The following is a 24448-nucleotide window of genomic DNA, read 5'->3' as shown; positions in this document are numbered from 1 at the left end:
AGATATGGAGATAGAGGTGAATGTAGGCTATCACTGGATAGTAGGATTATGAATAATTTATTCTTTTCCTTACACTTTTCTAAATTTTTAAAATAAAACATAGTAATTATTTTTACATTTATTTTAAAAAAATTAAAAGGAAGACATATTTTAACAAAGAATTTAAAAACTGTTTTAAAGAATGTTACTAGCCATTTAAAAAAGAAGAAAAAAAATAAAGTGTGAAAAATATCCCATACCTGAGTGGAGTGATTATGAATGATTTTATTTTTATAATTTTCTAGAATTTTCCCAATAACCATACTACTTATTTAAAAAAACAATGTCTGAGACATTACGTTGTGTTTTAAGGAAGTAAGATGAGACATTATGAGAAGATACAAGCAAGGAGAAGATACAGAGGCCTTCAAGATCTCGAAGTTTAGAGAAACAGACCAAAGCACAAATCAATACAACAGGAATTCAACTGTATTAATAAAATAATTTTTAAAATTCTATGTTGATAGTTTATGCATACGCCTTGTGTTCATAAATGCCATCAGTATGTAACCCACAAGAACACCAAAAATGTATGCTCACGTCCTCTTCTCTACATTATAATCTATTGCATGGTTTGAAAAAAACAGTTTGGGTTCTAACTGACAGGCTCTGATTTCTGAAAGTATATATGAGACTGTGAAAATTCTTCTTTTACAAATAAAGGGACAATGAGCAGTATGAACTTTCTTATTAAGATCCAGTATTACTACAGAAAAGAAAAAATGAGAGCAATGCCTGTGTAAATGTGTGATTAGGCGAAGGATTTTTCTCACACATTTTCAAGCCTCTTCTATGTCAAGAAGCTATTGTCAGGAACACTATTTCACACATAGATGTATTTCTCTTTACAGTAGAAAGCCAGTCCAGATATGCACAGAGTTGAGTTTGGCAAGGACATGTAAAATGCGTAGCAAGGCAGTGACATTTATATAACCTTTTCATTTTCTTTTGATAATACTTTCTGAATTCAAATCATTACTTGTAGAAATATATAAGCTCAAATACAAAGAAAGGACTAGTGGAAGAAAGAAATGTGCCATATGTGATTACATACAACTTATATTCAGGAATATAGTAATTGAGAATAATTGCAACCATGTGTATTATAGTCACCCATGATGAATATTATTTGTAAAAAGTGATGTGTTAGATTTTGTATAATTTCCCATTGAGTGAAAAAGGCAGATAAATGGTAGAACTATTTCTCAAACTGTAATGAAATGAAAGCCTTAGAGTTTAAAGGGTAAAAAGGAATGCTTGCTATCTGGAACTATTGACTTTCTGTTGCTCAACAGGGACTGTTTGTATATTTTTGAAGGTGTAGTTTTTACATTACAATAAATATCATTTGGAAGCTTATTGTTCTTATGAAATGGGCTCATTTAAATCCACAAAGGTATTTTGGAAAGCAGAAAAAGGACATTTGGAGAATATGCTGAAAATATTGAGGAACTTCCTAAGGGGCATTTGTGTTTTTGTGTGTCTCTCAGACTGGCAGTGTTGCCAAGCACAGACCCTGCCTGCTGTAGGATGGGCACAAAGGCAAAACCAAAACCACAAAACAATAAATTGCTTCTCACTGGAAAAGGAAAGGAAGTAAGCTGGAAAACTAGAATTGGATGCCAAAAACAGTTCTGGCCTTAGGCAACTTTCAGATCATCCAAAAATAGATAAAGTGTGTTTTACTGGGGAAATCAAGAATCTGTCGGTTGTACGGCGGTGAGCCTTTTCTGAGTGAATAACTAGTTTAGTCGTCACTGATGGTCTCTGATACTCTTAAAACCAAAATCATGGATTTCTTTGCTATCATCCAGAATTGTTGGGATTCTATTTTTCATATCCTTGGGTAACAGGAATGTTTGTAAGGAGAGAAGTTGGTGTATGGGTATAGTAGGGAGATACATGCGTGCACATCTACACTTAGAAATACATCCTTTAATATACATACACACATAAAAACACACACATGTATTTATGAAAAACTCTAAAAAGCTTATGTTGAGTTCTGACTAATTCTCCATAACTTCCTTAATAACCTGGCTAAGGAAACTATTATCATGCTTTCTAGAAGGACCTTTTTGTATCTATCAATTTGCTGAAGATGTTTTGTGAAGAGACTCCCATTTTTTACACCCAAGGCTTCTATTAAGAAGTCTTATTCTCCTCTTATGCTCTTATGCAGCTGTTCAAAATGTGATCTTTAAGTACTGAGCCTTTATGAATTGAATTCTGGCAACTTTGTTTCCTTCCAATATAATCTATAAAATTCTACCTATTTTCTTGGTTCGTTTCATGCTTCAACTCTGTCTTGAAAAAACTGGGTATTCTTTCTCTCTCAAAAGTGCATTCCCTGTAGTTTTGATACCAATGCATTATTATAACAAGTGTACCATATTGTTTTATGTCTATTACTTGTCTCTATATCCAGAGTAGTTCAGAGATTTGTAGTTACAGTGCTTAGCAACTTTTCTGTCATTTTACTTTCCTTGAAAAGCTATGTGTTGAATCATTAGAAGAACCAATGAATAACTAAACGAATGGATGCATTTTAAAAGGAAGCCTCTTCTGTTTCTTATTTTCTACTGAACTCTCCATGGATGTCTGGTCTGTACCAGACTCCTCACAAGAATTGCAGCACATTGGAAAACTTTGTCCCACCTCTCTGACCTAACTCCTGATTAGGAACCTACTTCTCTGACCTAACCTTTGATTAAGAAGGACCCACTGATAAGAGGGAAGTGAAAGTTACTCTTCATATATCTGTGATATCATTCCTCTGAGTTTGCTATCCTAAAAGAAGGTTTCATTGGTTTACTCATGTTCTTAGGGCATTATGATTACACCATAATTATAGACACACACAGTATATAATCCTACCTGCCAGGACTAATATAAAAGTCTAACAGGCACAATTTAGGAAGACAATAACATTCTGTAATAGAGCATAATACCAGAGCCCATAAGCTTAACATAAGACTACTTTTTCACATGTTGATTTTTATTTTTCTCATGACCCCCATTAATTTAAAGCTAAGATGGTATGCATAAATAACTATGTATGTGAATTACTTTATCTGACTTTTGTTCAGAATATTTACTGTATGTACTAATTGTCTCGGCCTATGCCCATTAGCCATTGGCAATATTGATAGAAATGCCAGTGTCTAATTATGTCTCCCAAATGGGTGTATGAATGAAGAATAGAAATACTTTGAAATAGTGTTGAAGTATACATTTTCAACATTTGTTTAGTTTGCTTTCTGGCTGCCGTTTTCAGGATGCAAATACTAAAGCATCATTGATTTTTAAAGCCCTGTAGGCTCTTAAAGTCTGAGGCAGTTTTTACTAGTAATTGGGCTGTTACAGCTTGAGGCAATGTGATTGTCCTAGCAAATCCTTTGAAATGAAGTGATGTAAGCAGAAACCACTCTTCACAGAGCAGCCCATGATAAATGGCAACATTTTTTTTCCTATTGGTCACAGGTAAAAAGCTTAAGAACTTTAAAATAGAGTGTAGTCATAACGCTAACCATATCTTTGAAATGCTAGCTGTTCTATAAATATTGATTTTCTTTTGGGGGAGGTAGATTTCTAACTGTGTATCAATTGACATGGTGATTAGAAGAAGGTGTCCTTATATAACCTTCAGTTGTTCTTCCTTTTCTTAATGGACTGCTTGTGCTCTTGTTTTGAGCAGAAACAAATTGAAAATAGAATTTAAAGATCCCCCAAACATACCTTTAAAGGCATTTAAATGTAACTGGGAAAACAGCTTACTTTCCCTTGGCAATTCTGTAGCATTTTGATCTGTATTCCAGATAAACAAAAACCACACATTTAGAAACACATCCTTGAACTTATTCTGAAGGTTAACTCTATCTGCTAACCTTTTAAAAATACTTGAGAAAAATCAGTTCATCAGAAGCAGCCTTTGTTAGCAGCATCTTTGCATCATTATGAAAGCTGAAGACCTATGTTCCTTTCTGTCTCTTGAAATTTTTATCTATGAAATAACAAATATTTTTCAGCATGCTGATTTTTTGAAGATACAATATTTAATAACCAGCCCTTTGAGTGTAGGTCCTAATTTCTTTTATAAGTCATAAATTGTGGTTCCAGGCTGATTTCATGAGCACAGGTTTTGATGTTCCCCACATGCACATGCAGCATGCAGTTTTTTAAAAATAATAGTCCAGGGATATCAGCTTTTGGTTGGGTTAACATGAATTCATCACAAAAGAGCACCTGAATATAGCACCTGTGAATTTTGTATTTTTATTAATAAACACTTTTTCAGCAGCCATTGACTGTGGTCTCACCAAGTGAATAGGATAACATGAGGAAGAAATTCTAAATCATTTTAATATGCTTTATTGTAATACCACATAATTCATGTATCTGGTTGATACCATGAAATGCTAAATGTGGAAGAAAGGGATGACAGTTACACTCAATATTGTTGGTATTGTGGGTGGACAGCGTTTTTTCCTTGCTACCATTAAATAAAGACATTCGATCCCTTTTTATTGTTGGTATTTTATGGGTATTTGTTTGTGGTGTTTTTTTTTTTTATAATAATGATACTTCCATGCTTCTGTCTTCATTGGATAAGTATTTATTCCTGATCTACCCTGTGCCAGGTAGGGAGGTTACAAACACAGAAAAGATATTGCTTTTGCCTTTAAAAAGTGAACTGTCTACATCATCACATTTAATTAGCTTAAATGAAAAATAAAATTAAGTGCTAAGTACATGAGGAACACACTGTCAAGATTTAAAAGGCAACTTGTGAGAACTACCAACATTCTCCTTGATTTCTACTTTTCACTCATAAGCATCAGAATCCAATAAATCTCTAAATCTTTTCTCTTCTACCTGCTAAGTTTTTTCAAATCCATTCAGTTATTCTTGTTCGTGCAGTCATCCCACATCCGGAGGAACTCCTGAACATCCTGATGGGTCTCCTGCCTAAAAGCTTGCCCACCTTTCACCCACTTTTACCATGATGCTCAAGGACACTCCTGAAACTAAATTTCATTTGATCTCACACTTACCTAACAAACTATTAATGACTTAACAGAAAGTCAAGAATCTGGGATGTGGCCAACGTGGCTCTGTGTGATCTGGTGCTCACTCAGCCTTCCAGCCTTTCATCCTATATTTTCAACCCCAGCTTTCCTCATACCAACCGTGTGGAACTACATTCAGGTCTACAGCTCAACATATTCCCTACAGCTTTTAGAGTCTTGCTTATGTCTAACAGAATTTGATAAGTTCATAGTATTTGATGAGTTAATGAATGAGTTTACCTCTATATAAAGTGCCATAATCATCCACCGACATTCATGATTCATGTAGCAGGTTTACTAGAGTTTTTCTGGGAACTCCAATGGCTTCCTCTGTTATAGTATTTATGCATTTTTAAAGTATTTCTTCCCTCCACTAAGCTATGTGAATAAAGGGACTATATTTGTTGCTTGATTAGTTGGTTGGTTGGTTGGTTGGTTGGTTTTGTTTTCAGAGTTCATTGAACTTAGTTTTTTTCTTATTATATTTGTCAGAGGCAGAATATATGTTCTAGGCATGACTGCTATGTCCCCTTGTCCCAAAATAACCCTCTGTGAATCATTTGCTGCCTATCCTTCAAATCCTTTTCCTATGTATTTGTACACATAAATAGACATATATACATATATTAAGTAAATAAGATCATATAATAGTATTGTTTTAATTTTCTTTCTTTTAACTATATAGTTTGTCCTATAGTGTTTTACATAGAATTCACATAAGATTATGTCATTCCACTTTGCAACTAAATAATACTCTATTGCATGGATATTTCAAAAACATACTTAATCATATCCATAGTGACAAACATTTGTGGGCTTGTAGTTGTCTGTTATTATAAGTTACAGAGGCATTCTTGAAATGATATCTCTTGCTAAACAAACAATATTGTTTGATATGTCTGAAGAACATAGCAGCCTAAGAGAATTGGTAGCAGACCACCTGGGTTATTTCAGGTCCTGGCTTCACATAACCCCTCTGTATTTACTTAACTTATCTGCACTGAGTTTCCTTGCTGAACATGGGATTTATAATATTAGGGGCTCCAACATAAAGATTTTTGAGACTGAAATGAAAAATAGACATTTAAGCACTTTGGACAATGCTTGCCAAACATTAAACACTCAGTTAGTGCTAGATATTTTTTATCATTAGCCAGATGTGTTCATAGAAGTAGATTTAGTGAATCAAAGAATATGTACATTTATATTTTGGTAGAAATTTTCAAAACTTTCATCCAAAATGACTGCAATCATTATTCCACCAAGGACTCTTAAGCACTTATAATATGCTATCACCACTCTAGATTGTCAATACTTTTTATTTTCACATAGATATGTGTGTGCACATATATGTGTATATTTATTTATATTTGCTTATAGATTTATATACATATCTAGTTTCTTTTTTCAAATTGCTGCTAGGAATGAATATCTTTTTTTAATTATTATTACCTGGATTTCTACTTTTTATTCATATCCTTTGTTCATTTTACTATCAGGTATCTTTTCCGTTTTATATATTCATAGATCTTTATGTATTTTGGTATCCAATATTTGTATGTTACATACACTGCAAGTGTTTTCTCCCAGGCTACACATGTTGTAACTTTTTTGTATACTAAAAGATATCTTAAAAAAGAATTTAATTGTTGAAGTGAAATCTGGCTGGCTTAGCCTTTATGGCTTTAGATATTATTTTTTGTTAAAACAGACTGGCAAATTTTAGGTACCCCACTAATGTTTGTTGAATGATTTAAGTGTGAAGTTAGTAAAATGTGTAGGATTTTTTTTAAAGTAGTCTGTGATCTCTCTGGGCAAGCAACAGAAGCAGAATGCTAAAATCAGATAACTTTCCTTATGCAAAGTATTATTATCTTTATCCATGGAACATAAAGTATTAGCTTCAATAGTTACATCAGCTATAGCTATTTAGTCAGCGATAACAGTTAAAATTTTAAATAACTCTATTAAATGATTATATGAGTTCCTATTACAGTGATTATTTCCAAATATCTTGAATTGTATTCATGGTCCATAAAGTTAATAAGCAGATGATATATATTATATATATGTAATTATATATATAATAATTATATAATATTGAATTTGAACATTAAGGGTGGACCATTGTATCCTCAGAGTCTTCGATTAACAACTCAGCAACTCAGATAATAAGCCTCTCAGATAATTTTAACATTACCAAATCTGAGTAATTTCAAGTATTTCTAGACTGAATAAATATTACTTAAGTCCTAATATAGATTTATCCACATAATTATCACTATCTCCTAGGATTCAGATATCAACATTATTCTTACATTTAGTTTTGGGTTCATCTTCAAATGAAAAATGTAGAGCTCTAGTCTAATCCGTGTGTACGTGAGTGTGTGTGTGTGTGTGTGTGTGTGTGCGCGCAACTTGTACAATATTCTGAAGTTTCCAGTAAGTAAATTCTACCTCATTTGGATTGAATGCTCATTATTTTCATTTCCTTAAAGCTTGTTCAACTAGTCAGAATAGGAAATTACAATGTTTTTCAAATTGGTGAAAATTATCAAGAACACTTGTGTAAGATGCATGGATTTTTACTCTCAGAAGTTGGTCAAGAGTTTTTATTTGATGTAAAAGCATTAAATATGGATCAAACATGATTCAGGTACATACAGAGGTTTTCCCATACCTACTTTCATCTTGTGATCTTCAGAGTGCCCCAATTTTATTATTTAATTTTAGCATAATTAAAATTGAACAGCTTAACACTTACACAATCAATTACATTAAATTTCAAATCTAATTCTTAACTCAGTTGAATGGCTCGCACTGACACACGGCAGCAGTCATTTACATAAAGTTATTGGTGGTTCGATGGTTAAAATTTGCAGATTTCTTTTCTTTTTTTTCTCCTCAAATTGCAGATTTCTTACTTTAAATCCTCTCAGTCTAAGTCCCCTGCATTAGGTGTTCTGGTAGATTATCTTTACCAGGATTTCTATGTTATCATCACCTGTTAGCTGTTTTAAATAAGAGTTATTTATTTACATATATTCCTAGGAAAGTGAGCAAAGATAACCTTTAGAGAATTAGGAAACACCGTCTTTTCTAGATCCAATAATGATAGAAAGGGGATTAAACTTCTCAGTGTGCTAAATTGGGGCTCCTTAAAATAATCCTTGGCAAAATAAAACAATACAAAAAGGAACTAGCCATACGCTAGCCTACTAGACATTAAATACTAATGACATTGGGGGTGCCTAGGTGGCTCAGTCGGTTAAGTGTTCGACTCTTTTTTTCTTAATTTTTAAAATTTTTTTAAAACTTTATTTCTAAATGAGAGACAGAGAGACAGCGTGAGCAGGGTAGGTCAGAGGGAGAGGGAGATCTAGAATCTGAAACAGGCTCCAGGCTCTGAGACGGCTGTCAGCACAGAGCCCAACGTGGGGCCTGAATCCACGAACCGTGAGATCATGACCTGAGCCAAAGTCAGACGCTTAACTGACTGCGCCACCCAGGAGCCCCGTGTTTGACTCTTTTTTAATCGCTGGTCATGGGTTCAAGCTCCACATCAAGCCCTGTGCTGACAGTGCAGAGCTTGCTTGGGATTCTCTCTCCCTGTCTCTCTTTGCCCCTCTCCTGCTCACTCTCTATCTCTGTCTGTCTCTCAAAGTAAGTAAACATTTAAAAGAAGAAAAAAACACTGATGATAGATTATCTTAGCATCCTAATAATTTACAGTCTCTTAGGAGTAGTCTCCTTTAGCATGTTAACACAAATTATCTAGAAAATAAAAACTCTAATTTTAGTAGTTATCCTTATTCAATGAGGTTGTAAGTTAAGGAGAGCTTTTGGTAGAAAAGAATGTGGGACAATAGTTATAGGCCACATTGGAAAGGTGAATTAGAGAGACAGGGTGAGGGCTTTGCAAAAGAAAGTGGAAACAATTTCTGAAAAGGCAAGATGCCTATTTAACAAATAGGCCTCTTGCATGTTTTTACCAGATGCAGCATTATATGAAGTAGTTATAGTTAATGTGGGGTTGTCAGTGCCTTAAGAGCAGGTGGCTGCAATATTGATAGCTGTCTGTGAGCCCCCTGATGTGAAAGCTCTACTGTAGACCGTGTGCACACATACACATGAGCTTATTAAAACATAGTCAGCGAGGTAAGTGCTAGCTCTATATTAATTATGTAGAAGAATTGATGTTTTAATTGCAGGAGACATGACCAAATATTGAGAATTGTTCTTTTTTTAATGTTTATTTTTGAGAGAGAGAGTGTGTGTGTTAGAGAGAGAGAGAAAGGGAAAGGGATGGAGAGAGGGGGAGAGAGGATCCAAACAGGACTCTGTGCTGACAGCAGAGAGCCCACTGCGGGACTCAAACTCTCAAACTGTGATATCATGACCTGAGCCGAAACTGGATGTTTAAGCCACTCAGGTGCCACAAGAGATTGTTATATTTTACAAATATATTTAAAGTGTCAAAACAATGAGGAACTCAGATTAGCATTTATCTTTGGTTAGTTTTGCTAAGCAAGTAAATTTTAAATAATACATGATATTAGCAATGAGAATTAAGGCATATTCTAAACATGTGGAAATAGCAATAAAATATATCTAACAGTTAAACTTGTCTAATGTATATCGTTGAAAATAACATAAATGAAGTCACAGTGATGGTGTTCTTATGAAAGTTATTCTGAGAGGTGCCTGGGTGGCACAATGGGTTAAGCATCTGGCTTCAGCCTCAGGTCATGATCTCACGGTTGGTGGGTTTGAAAGTTATTCTGTCAGAATTGTCATTACTCAACGAACTTCATCATGACAGTATTTTAATTTTTAAACTGTTTTGTATTATAAACCACACATTTTTGGCACAACATCTCAGTTAACAAAATTTGAAAACTTTAAGTGGGACTTTTGCACCACTTAGTAATTTAGGAAATTCTATTATTTCAGCATAATTTAAATATATTTCCAATAAAAATTCTTATTGGAATTAAAGAATGTAGATATCAAGTGTCTGAATAAGCGATTTAATTGATCAAAATGAACATTCCAAATTAGATGTAACTATATGTAACTAGCCTTCGATCTAGGATATATAAACAACAGTGGAAAGGGGGCTTTTGATTTAAAGATAAGAGTGAATTGTTTTTTACTAAAAGGGGATATTATGTGGAAGAGCTTAGACATTTGTGTAGATTCAGAAGATAAGAGATTATAAGCAGACGATTTTAAGTTCTCGACCTAGAAGCTTTCCAGAAATATAATGAATTGATTTGCAATGCAATGAGTTTTTTGTCTATGGAAATATTCAAACAGAGACTAGATGTCTGTGTTTTAGAGATGCATTAATGAGAGTTGAGTAAGAGGTTGCATTTGATTTCTTATCAGATCTTTCTAACTCTAAAATTCTATCAGAGAAACTTACATAGCAATGAATAAAAACACATTATATTTATTAGCCCTAGGTTAAAATTAAAAAAAAAACGATTTCAACCCAAAATGAAAAACTTCTAATAAATTTTTCAACCATGTACAGAAAGCCTTGGAAAAGGGTGACTATCTATCCTTGTTTGCTTGGGGTGGGCATGGTGCATGTCTGTTATCTGGGCATAATTATTAATAGCATCTCCTTTCACTCATAACACTGTCCTGATTTGAACAGCAAATTATTTAGTCTTTCAGCTTAAAAGACATTGAGTAAATTGTATGTGGAGGTGACTGTCTCTGGAAGGGGCTGGTGGACTGATAGAAATAGCAATCATTATGCCATTAAGCGACACAAGACTTCTATGCAGGCAGATTCTTGTCTTACCAAAATCTAGAGAAAATCCATAAGTATTTTAGACTTTTGGACTATCACTTTCAATAAATGCTCTAGTGAACTCTCTGACACCCAAAATAAATGCCCTTCCATGAAATTCTATCCACAAAGATATAATTAGTTTTTTTTGAAAAGCTATCTCTTTGAAGATAAAATGATGTCACTGAATTCTGATTCATCTTGATAATGTATTTGCCAACATCTTCTTATTAATATGTCTTATTACTACTTTTTTCACTTTTTATATGTAGTAAGTTTTAACTTTCATTTACAAAATAGAGTATAAACGTATTCAATTTCTTGGCTATACCAGACATAAAGGAAAAATTATGCTAATATGCATATATGAAATATATATAATGATGTAACAGTATATCCTTTACCACATAGTAGGATGTATGTGTGCTATATGTACATATTTATGCATATATATTTCCACATGAGAAAGAATATAAATATACATAAATATATATATTTTCTTCAGATTCAGAATTGTTTGGGAGGTATTGACTTATTTCTATCTGATTTTTTTGACTGTGTAATATATTGTACTTTCTCTAGCAATAATAAAAGTGCCTTACTTTAAATATACTGGAAGTTAGGGGCATCTGGGTAGCCCAGCTGATTAAGCCTCTGACTCGATTTTGACCCAGATCATGATCTCATGATCGTGAGATCCAGCCCTGCATCAGGCTCTGCACTGAGCATGGAGCCTGCTTTGGATTCTCTCCCTACCCCTCCCTCACTATCTCTTTCTCTCTCTTTCACGTTCTCTCAAAATAATTAGGGGCACCTGGGTAGCTCAGTTGGTTAAGCATCTGACTTCAGCTCAGGTCATGATCTCACAGTGCACCACATTGGGTTCTGTCCTGACAGCCAGCTCAGAGCCTGGAACCTGTCTTCAGATTTTGTATCTCCCTCTCTGACCCTCCCATGCTCATGCTGTCTCTCTCTCTCTCAAAAATAAACAAAGCATAAGAAAAATTTAAAAATACTTAAGTATTTAAAAATAAATAGGAAGGTAAAACTATATAAAATACCCATTTTGATTGAAATACTTTATAGGTTACAATATAATGATAGTAGATTTCCCTATAAGTTTGGAAAACTAAGTAAACATACCATAATAATATAATGCTAGTACCCTTCTTTCAAAAGTCAAAAGATTTCCTATAAAATTATTTTGTCATCCCAGACCATTAGGAAATCTTTCCTGAGAGAATAGGTATTACAGACGTCTGTGTACTTCCTGACTCCCGCCATTAAAATCCTGTGGCATCTATTGTAATTTGTATTGGATCAACCCCAATATTGTAAAATCATATTTTCTTCTTACCAAAGGTTATGCGTGCCAGATAGTTGCACAACTAGTGGACATCTTGATGCTTGTGTGTTCACCAATGAAGCACATAAATCAGATGAAATGTCATCAAATACAAATACTTTCGATAGTCATGGGTCCTGTTTTTGAGAAAGTGTATGCAAAATCAGACTTAACTATTACTTCTGTGAGTATGGTGAGTCATTATTTGAAAAATGGACACTTTCAGGAGAAGTTATATATCAAAATTAGATGTTTCCATGCCAAATCTGTGAAGTACACAATTAGAATATATATAATTTATCATCTCAAATTAATAGTTAACCAATCTAGAGTCTCCACCTTTGACAACGAAAATATTATTTCTTCATTGTCAAATAAAATAAGAAAATTTAGAAGCCAGTGCTGATCAGCTGTAAACATCTAGAAATTTTGCATGCACTGTGTTCTGCTTTCTTCCATTGGACTTTCCTGTGTTTAGAGTCACTGTGTTTTATTAACAAAGAAATAAACAGAGAAGGAAAGCAATGAGGTGCTGGCTTCTTGGCAAGCTTCTGAGCATAGGTTCAACAAGAATGTTTCCCAGAAATGTTCATTTATATTAGACACCACAGTGTGCTCACGGAAGCCTTTTTGCCCATGGCTATCAGTAAAGAGAAATAGAGGAGGGTGATACCCATGTGAGAAAAATACAAATACATGGTCTAAACAGTAGCCATGGGATAAAAGCTGTGTTTTATTTGTAAATATAGTAGCATCTTCTATGGCCCACTTTCTCCACTCTCGCTCTCTGCAGCTTTCTTTTTTTATTGTTTTAGTTTTTAAAGAATATTTATCGTAACTTTTTATTGAAGTTCAATACAATTCAGAAAAGCGCACTATTTATAAGTGTGTAGTTCAATGGATTTTCACACCCCAAACACACCTGTGTCATTAGGATCCAGATCAAGAACCAGAATATTTCAAAGCCTCTTACCTCCCCTGTTCCTAGAAGCCCCCTCATGCCCTTCTGGTTACTACTTTTCTATAAATCCTGATTTCTAAGATCATAGGTTTGCCTGTTCTTAAATGTTTGTTACATTAGTGGAATTATACAGTGTGTGCTGTGACTGGCTTCTTTTGCTGTGCATAATATTGTGTAGATCATTCTACACAACACAATCGTTCTTATTGTTATGCAGAATTCCATTATGTGAATATAACATACTTTATATTGATTCCCTTTTTGTTGATGGGCATTTGGGTGGTTTCCAAGTTTGGGGCTATTGTGAAAAGTCTTGAGAATTTGTGTACTTGTCCTTGAATAAACATATGAGTGCATTAATGTTGATATGTTCCTGGGAATGTAATTGCTGGATCATAAAATTTATAGCTTTTGTTTTTACATAAAACTTGTGTGTTTTTCTTTTCTGATTATGGGTTTTACTTTCTTATTTTTTAGTTGAGTATAGTTGACACACAGTATTACATTAGTTTCAGGTGTACAACTTAGTGATTTGACAAGCTTATACTTTATGCTATGTTTACTACAAGTCTAGCTACCATTTGTCCCATTACATTGCTATTACGATTTCATTGACTGTATTCTTTATGCTCTTCTTTTTATTCCTGTAACTTTTTCATTCCATAGCTAGAGGCCTATATCTCCTTCTTCCTTCCACCCATTTTGCTGAATCCCCCTCCCCCTCCCCTCTGGCATCCATCAGTTTGTTCTCTGTATTTACTGTTCTGCTTCTGCTTTTTGGTTTTGTTCCGGTTTTTTTTGTTTTTTGTTGTTTCAAATTTTTATTTAAATTATAGTTAGTTAACATATATGGTAATATTGGTTTCAGGAGTATAATTTAGTGATTCGTCACTTACATTTAACACCCAGTGCTCATTACAACAAGTGCCCTCCTTAATACACATCACCTATTTATCCATCCCCTGCCCATTTCCCTTCCATCCACCCTCAGTTTGTTCTCTATAGGTAAGAGTCTCATATGATTTGCTTCCCTCTCGTTTTCCCCTTCCCTATGTTCATGTTTTGTTTCTTAAATTCCACATATGAGTAAAATCATTTGGTATTTGTCTTTCTCTGACTGATTTATATCAGTTAGCATAATACAGTCTAGCTCCACCTACTTCATTGCAAATATCTTCTCCCATTCCATAGGCTGTCTTTCAGTTTTGTTGAGGACCAGAATTGGGATGCCTCCAGCTTTGCTTTTCTTTCTCAAGATCGCTTTAGCTATTTGGGGTCTTTCATGGTTCCATACAAATTTTAAGATTGTTCTAGCTCTGTGAAAAATGCTGTGTAGTTTGATAGGATTGAATTAAATGTGTAGATGGCTTTGGGTAAACATTTTAATATTTGTTCTTCCAATCCGTGAGCATGGAATGTTTTTCTCATTTCTTTGTGTCACCTTCAATTCCTTTCATAAGTTTTCAATAGTTTTCAGTATACAGATCTTTTACCTCTTTGGTTAGGTTTATTCCTAGGTATCTTATGGGTTTTGGAGAAAATGTAAATGGGATAGAATCCTTGATTTCTCTTTCTGCTGCTTCATTATTGGTGTATAGAAATGCCACACTTTTCTGTATGTTGATTTTATATCCTGTGACTTTACCAAATTCACACATCAGTTCTAACAATTTTTGGGTGGAGTCTTTCAAGTTTTCTACATGCATTATCATGTCATCTGCAAATAGTGAAAGTTTGACTTCTTCTTTGCCAATTCTGATGCCTTTTATTTATTTATTTTTGTTTATTTTTTTCTTTCTGATGTTTTCTGATGCTGAAGCTAGGACTTTCAGTAATATATTAAATAACAATGATGAGAGTGGACATCCCTGTCTTGTTCCTGAATATAGAAGAAAAACTCTGTTTTCCCCCCATTGAGGGTGATGTTAGCTGTGGGTCTTTTGTTATATGACCTGTATCCCTCTATCCCTACTTTATTGAGGGTTTTTATTAAGAATTGATGCTATATTTTGTCATTTTTTTCTGAATCTTTTGAGAGGATTATATGATTCTTTTGTTTTATTATTGTGGTATATCACATTGATTGATTTGTGAACATTGATCCTCTCCTGCAGCCCAGAAATAAATTACACTTGATTGTGATGAATGATTCTTTTAATGTACTGTTGGATTCAATTTGCTAGTATCTTTTGAGGATTTTTGCATCTATGTTCATCATGGGTATTGGCCCATAATTCTCCTTTTAGTGGGGTCTTTGTCTTTTTTGGAATCAAATGCTGGCCTTGTAGAAGGAATTTGAAAGTTTTCCTTTAATTTCTATTTTTTGGAACACTTTGAGAAGAATAGGTATTAACTCTTCTTTAAATGTCCAATAGAATTCCCCTGGGAATCCCTCTGGTCCTGTACTTTTGTTTGCTGGGAGATTTTTGATTACTGATTCAATTTCCTTGGTAGTTATGGGTATGTGCAAATTTTCTAGTTCTTCCTATTTAAGTTTTGGTAGTTTGTATGTTTCTAGGAATTTATTTCTTTCAGATTGCCCAATTTGTTGACATACAGTTGCTCATAATATTCTCTTATGATTGTTTATATTTCTTCGGTGTTGGTTGTGATTTATCCTCTTCAGTTCATGGTTTTATTTATTTATGTCCTTTTTTCTTTTCTTTTTGATAAGTCTGGCTAGGAGTTTATCAGTTTTATTAATTCTTTCAAAGAACCAGCTCTTAGTTTCACTGATCTGTTCTACTATTTCTTTGTTTTTGTTGCCATTTCTGTATCATTTATTTTTACTTTAATCTTTATTATTTCTCTTTTTCTGGCTGCAGCCCTTATTAACTATTCCTTTTCTAACTTTTTTAGGTGTAAGGCTGGTTGTATACTTGAGACTTTGTCTTGCTTTTGGTGTATTGCTATATACTTCCCTCTTATGGCTGCCTTTGCTGCATTCAGAAGTTCTGGACTGTCATGTTTTCATTTTCGTTTGCTTCAATTTATTATTTTTAATGTCTTCTTTAGTTTCCTGGTTTACCCATTCACTCTTTAGTAGGATGTTCTTTAACCGCTATGTATATGTGGTCTTTCCAAAGAAAGACATGTGGTTTTTTGTTTTTTTTTTTAAAGATTCCATGTATGAGTGGAATAATGGTATTTCTCTTTCTGACTGGCTTATTTACAAAGTATAATACACATCAGGTCCTTCCATATCTCAAATGGCACAAACTCATTCTTTGTTATAACTCTATAATATTCCATTACGTATATATACCACATTTTCTTTATCCATTCATATGTTGAAAGACACTTAGGTTGTTTTCTTGTCCTGGCTATTGTAAATAATGCTGTAATAAACATAGGAGTGTATATATCTTTTCAAGTTAGTGTTTTATTTTTCCCTGAGTAAATGCCCAATACTGAAATTACTGGATCATATGATATTTATATTTTTAATTTTTTGAGGAACTTCTATAGTACTTTCCACAGTGGCTAGACTTTCCACAAGTCTTTCACCTCTTTGGTTAAGTTTATTCCTAGGTATTTTATTGTTTTCAGTGTACTTGTGAATGGTGTGTTTTTTTCCCTTTTTCTGTGATTTTGTCATTAGTGTATAAAATAGTTACTGATTTATGGGTATTAATTTTGTACCCTATCACTTTACTGAATTCATTTATTACTTCTAGTAGTTTTTTGGTAGAATATTTAGGAGTTTGTATACAGTATCATGTCATCTGCAAATAGTGAGTTTAACTTCTTCTTTATTAATATGGATGCCTCATATTTCTTTTACTCATCTGATTGCCATGGCTAGAACTTCTAGTATTATATTGAATAAATGTGGAGAGAGTGGACATCCTGCCTTGTTCTTAACCTTAGAAGGAAAGCTGTTTTTCACCATTGAGTATGATGTTGGCTGTGGGTTTTTCCTATATGGCGTTTATTGTGTTAACGTATGTTCCCTCTAACTCCATTTTGTTGACAGTTTTTATCATGAATGGATGCTGAATCATATCAAATGTTTTTTTCTGCATTGACTAAGGTGATCATATGATTTTTATTTTATGTTATGTTAATGTGGTATATTGCATTGATTGAATATTGAACAATCCTTCCATCCCAGGAATAAATCCCACTGTGGTGAATTTTTTTTTAAATGTATTATTCTGTGTAGCCCATAGCTTTGTTAATTATTTTTCGAAGGCCAGTCTCGTCTGCCCTAGGCATGGGCCAGAGAGAGTAAAGAAGTCTCTTTTATTCTACTTTCAGATGCCATGCCATTCTGGTACTAAAAGCTAAATCTTTCCCTGACAAACCTATATCATCCAAGATTCTGTGTTTAATTGTGAACTCCATCCCAGATCAGATTCTTGGGGGCATTAACATTGAAACGTTTTGGTTTTTTGTTTGTTTGTTTTGTTTTATTTTGTTTTATTTTATCTGTAGAGTTAGAGTCAGAATCCAGTAATAGCTATGTAACCTAGAACAAATTATGTAATTTTTTAAAGTTTATTTTATTTATTTTGAGAGAGAGAGAGCGAGAGAGAGAGAGACTGTGAGCAGGGGAGAGGAAGAGGAGCAGCAGAGAAGGAGGGAAAGATGGAGAGAGGGAATCCCAAGCAGGATCTGTGCTGTCAGCACAGAGTCTGAAGTGCGGCTCAAAGTCACGAACTATGAGATCATGACCTGAGCTGAAATGAAGAGTCACAGACTTAACCAACTGAGTCACCCAGGTACCCCTGTAAGCTTTTTATGCCTCAGTTTCTGCATCTATAAAGTAGGAATTTTTATATTTATCTCACTGAATTTCATTTTTGAGATTTTGGGATTTTCATTTATATCACAGATCCAATTTTTGTAAGCATCAGTAAGATAATACAAATATGTTGAAAATGAATCTGAGACATATCAAGGACTTAATGAACTATAAATAATAATAAATTTCTGAAGAAAATAAAATAAAGAAATACTGATCTCGGGCTAAATATTTTATACATATATATGCATGTATGCAGTTATTGTTAGAACAGTTATTTTAAATATTATTGATAAATATTAGATGTGACAAAAATTATTTGCATAATAAAATCACACTTTTTTTCGTATAAGAATATATGTCTGACTTTTGTTAAGGCAGTGTTGTTTAGCTTGGGACAGAAATCACAAACCATGCTGAAAATGTGATGAAGTATACAAAACTATTCCCAATTAGATACATATATACACAACTTTATTCATGCCAATTTGGAATTCATGGAAGATATGGTTCCCATCTATGGAATTCACAGCAGCCCAAGACCCCATGTCTAGAACTCTGGCTTGGAAGACCATATGGTAAATTAGAAATCTTAGATACAAGATCTAAACATGTCAATTTTTTATTCTGGAAAAGTGACTTAATCTCTCAGGTATTGAATATTTTTATTAAATTGGCAGTTGGAAATGATGATCTCTAATTTCAACTCTAACATTCTATTTTCTTATGAAATAACATGCTTCTCCAATTATTTTAAAATATGAGATCATTTTCTGCCACTTGCTTACGTAGGTATGAATGGGATGATTCAGCAGCACAGACTAAGGAAGTATATCTTTCTCTGACTCAGGCCTTTTAAATTGGAGCCAGACGCAGAGGGGAAGAGCCAAAAACAGAAAGGATAAGAGATTTGCCTTCAAAGACTAGGAGAACAATTAAGTAGAAATATAACTGGGTATTAGTGGCATCCTTTAATCTTCAGTCCTTCCTAATTTTATCCTTGATCCCTAGTCTTTAAAGTTGGTCGTAGTCAGGTTTTGATTTTTGTTTGTCTTTGTTCTCATTTTCTATTACTGTAAAACAAATTATCCCAAAACTTAGTGGCTTAAAACAGAACATATTTTTCTATCTAATGATTTTGTGGGTCAGGAGGTTAGGCAGGGCCCAGCAGAGTAATTCCTGTGTTTCCTATGGCAATGACTGAAGCCACTCAGTGGTATTTGGTAGGCACAAGTCTGGTCGGGAGAGTCCAGGATGGCTTCTTTTGCATATCTGGCACCTTGCTGTGATGGCTAAAAGGTTGAGCTAAACTAAGATGGTCAACTGAAGTGCTTTTCTGTTGCCTTTCCAGCAGAGTGATCTCAGGGCATTCAGATAACTGTCAAGGAAGCGCTAGGGGAAGCTTTATTTGCTTACTTATTTACATATATACTTTTTTATTTTTTACTTTTTTTTAATGTTCATTTATTTTGAGATAGAGACAGAGCATGAGCAGGGGAATGGCAGAGAGAGAGAGAGAGGGAGACCCAGAATCTGAAGCAGGCTCCAGTCTCCAAGCTGGCAGCACAGAGCCTGATGCGGGGCTTGAACCCATGACTGTGAGATCATGACCTGAGCCAAAGTCAGACCCTCAACTGACTGAGCCACCCAGGTGCCGCTAGGGGAAGCTTTATGTTTCCAGAGGCCTGGGCAGAAGCTGCAAGCATTGTTATGAGCTAGTCTTAGGAATCCCAACATGCCTCTTCAGCTATGTCCTATTAGTTAAGCAAGTCATTAATGCAAACACAAAACCAAGGAGAGAGATTTTATGCTCTTTCTCTAATAGAAAGGAGTAGCAAAGTATTTGTGATCATTTTTAATCTGTCACAATCAGCCCCCCTAAACTTTGGGTAAAGAAGTTTCAGTTAATCATACTTTTTGTTTCATGTCTATGGCTTAGCTAGCTAGCTAGCTCTCTACCTATTTTTCCCTTAATCCTCCCATCATAAGCAACCATTTTAATTTCTTTAATTTGTGTATTTTATTTGACTGTTTGTTTTGAAAAATGTACGTTGTTTAGAGTTTATTGATTGATTGATTGATTATTTTTGAAGGAGAGAGAAAGAGTAAGTGAGGGAAAGGCAGAGAGAGAGGGAAAGACAGAATCCCAAGCAGGCTCCACACTCAGCACAGAGGCTGACACGGGGCTCAATCTTATGAATGTGAGATCATGACCTGAACCAAAATTAAGAGTTGGCTGCCTAACAGACTGAGCCACTCAGGTGCCCCTAGGGTTAATTAATTTTTAATTAGCCTAAATGGTGTTGAGTTATAGATCTCATTATTTTTCTTCTTTTATTCCACACACGTTATGACTTTAACACCAATTCCTGGTTTCTAAGTGTACATCTATATGCTACAAAGTACTCAGTTGTAGGAATTCTCTACATTTTAACTTTTTGTCCTTTCTGAGATGGTTATCCAAAGTAGCTTCAACCTGCTGCCACCATTAACTGACTAATTTCCTCAACAAATAATATCAAACATTTACTGTGTGCCCATGGACTTATATAAGAATGAACAATGGGATTTATGTCCAGGAACAAAGTTTCTAGGTCACAGAATATTGTCAGGTAGCTTTGCAGAATCCAGCAAGTATCTTCTCCCTGGTGCCAATTAACTGTGTACATGAGCTTTCAATCAAGTAAGGTCTTTTTTTTTTTAATTTTTAAATGTTTATTTTAAATATGTAATACATTCACATAATTCAAAAATAATATCACAAAGCTATATGAGGAAATCTTTTTATTTTACATATCTATAATTTAAATATAATTAGCCTATATTATATTACTTTAAGGTTTATGACCTAGTGATTCAACAATTCTACGCATTACTCAGTGCTCATCATGAGAAGTGTAATCGTCATCTACTGCCAAATAACATTTTCACAATCTTATTGACTCTATTTTCTATGCTGTACTTTTCATCTCTGTGACTTACTTATTTTGTAACTGGAAGTTTGTGCCTTTTAATCACCTTTTATAATATGGACAAATCTGACTCCAAACTAATATCCTTCTACCAAATTTCTCTCCCATAATTTGTATTAATTTCTTCTGCATCCCTTCAGTGAGAAATCCTTGATTTTGGTGTAATCAGACTCTGATTTTTCTGCCTTTTGGTGCTCTTGAAGATCGTTTAGGAAATAATTTCTAGGGTTTTCTTTAGTTACTCTTTCTTTAATATTTTTGTTCCATATCACATTATTTTTAGGTATTTGTCTTTATTTTATTCTCAACTATGTCTTGTTTTATTAGTTTGACTTGTTTTGAATTCCAGTATAGTTAACATACGGTGTTTTGTTAGTTTCAAGTATAGGATATAGCAGTTCAGTAATTCTATTCATTACTCAGTGCCCATTATGGTAAGCGTACTCTTTAATCCCAATCATGTCCTTAACTCATCCTCCTACCCACCTCCCTTCTGGTAACCATCTCTTCCCTCTATATAGTAAAGAGTCTGTTATTTGGCTTCCCTCTTTTTCTCTTTGTTGTTGATGGTGTTTCTTAAATTCCACATATGAGTGAAATCGTATGGTATTTTTGTCTTTCTCTGACTAACTTATTTCACAGAGGATTGATTATACTCTCTAGCTCCATCCATGTTGCTGCAAATGACAAGTTTTCATTATTTTTATGGAGAGTAATATTGCTTTGTGTATATAAATATATATTATATATATATAGACTTCATCTTCTCTATCCATTCCTCTATTGATGGACACTTGGGATGCTTCCATAATGTGACTATAGTAATTAATGCTGCCATAAACATAGAGCATATATCTTTTGGAATTAGTGTTTTCTTATTCTTTGGGTAAATACCAAGTAGTGTAATTACTGGTTCATAAGGTAATTTTATTTTTAATTTTTTTAAGGAGCCTCCATACTGTTTTCCACAGTGGCTGCACCAGTTTACATTCTTACCAACAGTGCATGAGGATTCCTTTTCCCCCACATTCTCAACAATACTTGTTTTTCCTGTGTTTTTGTTTGTTAGCCATTTTGACAGGTGTGAGATTGTATCTCATTGTAGTATTGATTTGCATTTCCCTGATGATGAATGTTGAGCATCTTTTCTTGTGTATATTGGTCATCTTTGTTTCCTTTGAGGAAAAGTCTGTTCATTTTTAATGGATTTTCTTTGGTACTGAGTTGTATTAGTTCTTTATATATTTAGGATACTAACCCTTCATCAGATATTGTTATTTTCAAATATCTTTTCCCACTCCATAGTTTGCCTTTAGTTTTGTTGATTGTTTCCTTTACTGTGTGAAAGCTTTTTTTAATTTTTATATCGTCTCAATAGTTTATTTTTGCTTTGGTTTCCCTTGCCTCAGGAGACGTGTCTAGAAAAATGTTAGTACAGGTGATGTCAGAGAAATTATTGCCTGTGTTCTCTTCTAGGATTTTTATGGTTTCACATTTCACATTTAGGTCTTTAATTTTGAATTTTGCTTTGTGTATATACATATATACTATATATGTATAGTATGACTTGGGCCAAAATCAACATCCCATTTTGAATTTATTTTTGTTTATGGTATAAGAAAAGTGGTCCAGTTTCATCTTATATATATAGCTGTCCAGTTTTCCCAACACCATTTGTTGAAGAGACTATCTTTTTCTTATTTGACATTCTTGCCTCCTTTGTCGAAAATTAATTGACCATATAAATGTGCGTTTATTTCTAGGGTCTCTAGTCAGTTACATTGATCTATGTGTCTCTTTTTGTGTCAGTACCACCCTGTTTTGATTATTACCACTTTGAATTATATCTTGAAATCTGGGATTGTGATACCTCCAGTTTTGTTCTTCTTTTCAAATTGTTTTGGCCATTTGGGATCTTCTGTGGTTCCATACAAATTTTAGGATTGATTGTTCTAGTTCTGTGAAAAATGCTGTTGGTATTTTGACAGGGATTTTATTAAATCTGTAGATTTCTGAGTATAGTATGGACATTTTAACAACCTTTTTTTATCTTCTAATCCATGAGCATGGAATATCTTTTCACTTGTCTGTGTTATATTCAGTTTCTTTCATCAGTGTCTTATAGTTTGCAGACTACAGGTCTTTCACCTCCTTGGTTAAGTTTATTCATAGCTATTTTATTATTTTTGGTGCAATAATAAATGGGATTGTTTTTTCTTTTTCTGCTACCTCATTATTAATGTATAGAAATGCAATGGATTTCTATATTCACTTTGTATCCGCAACTTTACTGAATTCACTTATCAGCTCGGGTAGTTGTGTGTGTGTGTGTGTGTGTGTGTGTGTGTTTCTTGTCGAATCTTTATGGTTTTCTATAGATAGTATCATGTCATCTGCCAATAATGAACATTTCACTTCTTCCTTACCAATTTTGATAACATTTATTTCTTTTTTTCTTGTTTAAATGTTTATTTATTTATTTTTAGAGAGAGAATGAGAATAGGGTGGAGGGAAGGGTCAGAGAGAGAGAGGGAGAGAAAGAGACGAGAGAGAGAGAGAGAGAGAATGAATCTCATGCAGCCTCCCCACTGTTAGTATGGATCCTGACATGGGGTTCAATCTCATGAACCATGAGATCATGACCTGAGTTGAAATCAAGAGTTGGATGCTCAGTCAACTGAGCCACCCAGGTGCCCCAATGCCTTTTACTTCTTATTTTTGTCTGACTGTTGAACAAAAGTGGTGAGAGTACACATCCTTGTCTTGTTCCTCACCTTAGGGGAAAAGTTCTCAGTTTTACCCATTGATAATGATGTTAGCTGTATTTTTTTTCATATATGGATTTTATTATGTCAAGATATGAACCTACTTTGTTGAGCATTTTTATTATGAATGGATGTTGTACTTCGTAAGACGCTTTTTCTGTGTTTGTTGAAATGATCATAATGTTTTTATCCTTTCTCCTGTTGATATATCACATTGATTTATTTGTGAATATTGAACCACCTTTGCATCCCAGAAATAAATCCCACTTGACTGTGGTAAATGATTTTTTTAATGTAGTGTTGGATTCAGTTTGTTAATATTTTGTTGAGGGCTTTTTCATCTGTGTTCATCAGCAATATTGACCTGTGGTTCTCCTTCTTTGTAATGTTTTTATCTGGTTTTGGTATCAAGGTAATGCTGGCCTCATAGTGTGAATTTGGAAGCTCTTCTTCTTCTTCTATTCTTTGGAATAGTTTGAGAAGAATAGGTGTTAACCCTTTTTAAAATATTTGGTAGAATTTGTCTGTGAAGCCATATGGTCCTGGACTTGCATTTGTTGGGACTTTCCAATTACTGATTCAATTTAATTGCTAGTAAGTAGTCTGTTAAAATTTTCTGTTTCTTCCTAACTCAGTTTTGGGAGGTTTTATGTTTCAAGGAAGTTATCCATTTCTTCTACATTGTCCAATTTGTTGGTATAACTATGTCTTTTTCTTACTAACTTTAAAATCATATGCGATGGATAT

At 34.0% G+C, this 24448-nt stretch overlaps 1 protein-coding gene across 2 annotated transcripts in view; it reads left to right on the top strand.

Moving 5' to 3' along the window:
* The window catches only part of GALNT13 (polypeptide N-acetylgalactosaminyltransferase 13), a 528727-nt gene that overhangs the window by 368699 nt on the left and 135580 nt on the right, over window positions 1-24448 (top strand). The window lies entirely within an intron of this gene.

The sequence above is a fragment of the Crocuta crocuta genome, unplaced genomic scaffold (genome assembly GCF_008692635.1).
Source record: "Crocuta crocuta isolate KB4526 unplaced genomic scaffold, BGI_CrCroc_1.0 scaffold154, whole genome shotgun sequence".
NCBI classification, from domain to species: Eukaryota; Metazoa; Chordata; class Mammalia; order Carnivora; family Hyaenidae; genus Crocuta; species Crocuta crocuta.
Note: the sequence above shows the minus strand (reverse complement) of the source record. Positions and strands in the feature narration are given on the sequence as shown.